Below are 4216 nucleotides of genomic sequence, written 5' to 3'. Positions count from 1 at the left end.
AATTCATATGCTGAAATCTTAACTCCCAAAGGTGATGGTATTAGGAGGTGGGGCCTTTGGGAAGTATTTAGGTCCCAATGGGATCAATGCCCTTATAAAACAGGCTCCAGAGATGCCTTGCTCCTTTGGCATGTGAGGACCTAGCAAGAAGTTGCTGGCTATTAACTAGGAAGTGAGCCCTCACCAGGGTACAACCATGTTGGCACCTTGATCTTGGACTTCCAGCCTCCAGAACTGTGAGAAATGAATTTCTGTTGTTTATAAGCCACACAGTGTGTGGTATTTTGTTATACCAGCCTGAATAGACTAAGAGATATGTCATATTATTTTTATTTTTGTTAATATGCTGAGTTACGTTGATAAAATTTCAAATGTTTAAACTAAACTTGTATTCTCATTATAGACTACTTAGTCATAATATGTTATCATTTTTGTATCTTGTTGAACTCCATTTGCTAAAATTTTGTCTAGAATTTTTGCATGTATGTTCATGAAACACATCAGTCTGTAATTTTCTTTTATATGATGTCTTTGAATGGCTTTGATATAAAGCTAGTGCTGGCCTCATTGAATGAGTTGGAAGTATTCTTTCCTCCTCACGTCTATGGAAGAGTCTGTGTAGTATTGACATTATTTCTTCCTTAAATAATTTGTAGAATTTGATATTCCCGCTTGCATATTTGTTTACATGTGAGGGCAGGCTGCAGAGGATGTCATGCTGGGTGGCTAAAACTTCAGAGACCCAGAGGACACAGTTCAGGGTGACCACAGTGGAGGGAAAGTGAGAAGGAAATTCCTGGACAGGAAAGAACCAGAGGCACGGAACCCAAATTTGGCATATAAACTCTGCTCAAATCTCTGGTGACGCTGGGATGTGTATGTACAGGGCAGACTCTAAGAAAATAACTGAGCAGAGATTTCAGATGACGTTCAACACAGGGGAGACAGAGTTTGGAGTCTGAGTTTAGCTAAGTTAACTGGCTACTAATGCAGCAGCAGCAACAATAACACCTCTTTGGAGAAATATAACAGAAAGCAAGAAGCCAGAGCCACTAGAACACATTATTGACAATGTCCAGGATATGCTGCTTAATTACTAGACGAAACAGGAAAATGTGATGACACTCAAGAAAAAAGACATTCAAGGGAAACTGACCCTGATATCATAATTCACAGACAATATTTTTAAAGCAGCTATTATAAATATGCTTAAGGACATAAAGCATGCTCATAATTATATTTTATAGTGATATAGGTGCTTCATTAACACATAATATAACAGTGTCTAAAACTGATCTACCAACTGTAAAATTTTGAGGTAATGCCATTTTTAGTAAATATTTCTAGATATCTGCAGTAACTATAATGGGATACAGAAATATTTATTTTTGTTGGTGATGAAGTAACATGTACTGCTAATAGTACTGTGGTTTGCTGTCCACATTCATAATTGAAGGAAATGCTATATTTTAGTTGCTTGAGTAAAAATAAATATGAATTTTCCCCCATCCAAGTTTACAGATTCCTTGAGTTCTTAATGTCAGGTTTAGATCTTAAGGTCACAGACACTATTTTTCCCAGTAAAACCAAAAACCATGTCTGGCATGTAATAGGTGCTCAAAAATATTTCTTAAATAAATGAATACATCTGTGTTCCAGTCTGGTGGTTAAGGGATTAAAATTTGTTCCCTAGTCTTTCACATCCATCTTAATAATGAACTGAGGGGCTTCCCTGGTGGTGCAGTGGTTAAGAATCCACCTGCCAATGCAGGGGACACGGGTTCGATCGAGCCCTGGTCAGGGAAGATCCCACATGCCGTGGAGCAACTAAGCCCGTGTGCCACAACTACTGAGCCTGTGCTCTAGAGCCCGTGCGCCACAACTACTGAAGCCCTCATGCCTAGAGCCCGTGCTCTGCAACAAGAGAAGCCGCCACAATGAGAAGCCCGCACACCGCAATGAAGAGTAGCCCCCGCTTCCTGCAAAAGCCCGCGCGCAGCACCGAAGACCCAACGCAGCCAAAAATAAATAAATAAATTTATTTAAAAGAATAATAAACTGATAACAAAAGCTACTATTTGATGATTTTTTGCTATGTACCAGGCACTGTTTTATAAGTACTCTCTCATCCATCCTATTCTTACAATGACCCTGAGGCACGTACTATTATTACTCCCATTCTCCTGTTACAGAAACTGAGGTGCTGATGCGGGCCCGGCTGAACGACACGCTCCGGGACACGCTGAGGACGATGCGGCTGATGAGGAGGCCTCCCGGCTTTGCGGGGATGCTGCGGCTCATCCAGAAGACCGAGGCCCGGGAGGCCGACCCGGCTAGCAGGGAGCACTTCCCAGGGCAGGAAGAGGCCCGTGTGGACGTTGGAGTCCTGGCAGCAGCCGCCCAGGCCACCGCGGCCCATGAGGCCATCACCGCAGGCACCACTGCACATGGCACCAAGGCCTCCCCGGCCGGTGAAGATACCACCGCCCAGGCCGCCCGTTCCAAGGAAGGGAGAGCCGAGGGCCACCCGGCAGGTGAGGAGGCCAGTGGGGCAGTTGCCGGCACTGCCAAGGCTGGCGAGGCGGCCCCTGAAGACCATGGTGCTGCCAGGGCGGCCCCTGAAGACCATGGTGCCGCCAGGGCGGCCCCTGAAGACCATGGTGCCGCCAGGGCAGCCCCTGGCCCTGTAGCCCCCGCTCCCCTCCCCCCAACACACACACCCTAGCCATCGACCCCCCGCAGAGCCCTGAGGTGCGCCACGTGCCAGCCAAGGCTCTGGTCTCTGTGGGCCAGTGTCGTGAGCTCGACGTGTGCTTTCTGGGCATAGATTCAGGCCCAGCGCTGCCTGTTGTTGTGGAAATGTGCATGTGTTCTACTCTGAGCAGTCCACGCCACCCCGGTCCCGGCGCCGAGACCCGAGCCCAGTCTCAGGAGCCGGCGTGGAGGACGGGATGGACGAGGCCACAGCCAGTGCCCACCCCAGGACCTGGGAGCCCACCTGCGACCTTCGGAAAGAAGACCTGGACCGGGACGGCAGGAGGTCTGCAGGAGACTTTCTGATACCAGCGGGTAACCCCTTTATCTTGGCATGGGAAGGAGAATGATTTAACAGCCTCTCAATAGTACGTTCCAATTAAGTAAGGCATGTTCAGGTCTGTGTTCTCTTTCTCTGATATAGGAAATATCTGGACTTAAAGGTAATCTTTAATTTAAAATTTTGTCTGCTTTTAGTATTTTTATTAAAACGTTATCGAAAAGCCTCTTCTTCTGTGTCCCGAATAAAGCAAAAGAAATCTGTCACCAGATGACCACAACTTCTGGTCCGAAAAGTGACTACAGGCTTCAGAGCCTTGGTACTCCAAGCGTAGTCAGGGATCTGCAGCATGGGAGTCACCTAGCTTTCAAGAAACGCAGAATCTCAGTCCCACCCCAGTCCTCCTGAATCAGAACTTTCATTTTTACCAAGATCTACCAGATTTGCAGATTTCCAGTGCGATAACCTGAGCTCCCCCCACGCCGTTCTCTGGAACAGCGAGTCCCGCGGGCCACAGGGAAAATATTCCAGTCTTCCTTCTGTGGAAGAAATTTTCTTTGGAAAAGGGCGGGAGGCAGTTTGGGCACTAGGTGGGTAGTACTAGGTGGCTAGTACTAGGCTGTGAAGTCGAGGGAATAATGGGAGAATGTAATTCTTTGAAAGTTTTCGGTCTCTTGGTGAATACGAAACATTTTCGTGCCCTTGCATTTTTACCGGAAGCAGCTGTATTTCTGCTGTCCTCCCCTAGAAAACAGACCAATTAAAAAAAAAATCAGGATTTCATTTAGTAAGCACCCACCGGGCTTTTACTTTTGCACCCGGCCCTACGCTGACCTCTTGGAATATTCAAATAGGGAGAGCGACTGGTGACTGTCACGCCACAGCTCCCGTTCAATGGGGACTAGACATGCTAAACAAGAGCCAAGATGGCTGCTGGGCCTGGCGTGGCACGTGGTGGGTCTGGCGGTCTCCTTCCAGGGACCAGCCTAGGAATTGCAGGGGACCCTATTCCACACCTGACCCCGCGCACAGTCCAAGGCTGGATTCTGTCCAGCTCTGCAGTTTAAGGTGCCCCGGTTTAATTCGAACTCCGTCCGCCTAGTTGCGCACACGGGCGCAGGGCGGGGAGAGGGCTCCCCCTTCCGAGGGGGGGATGGTGGGCGCCACGCTGCTAGGGCGCAG

Source organism: Neophocaena asiaeorientalis, unplaced genomic scaffold, assembly GCF_003031525.2.
Source record: "Neophocaena asiaeorientalis asiaeorientalis breed wild unplaced genomic scaffold, Neophocaena_asiaeorientalis_V1.1 scaffold1004, whole genome shotgun sequence".
Classification (NCBI taxonomy): Eukaryota; Metazoa; Chordata; class Mammalia; order Artiodactyla; family Phocoenidae; genus Neophocaena; species Neophocaena asiaeorientalis.
This window is presented reverse-complemented; position numbering follows the sequence as displayed.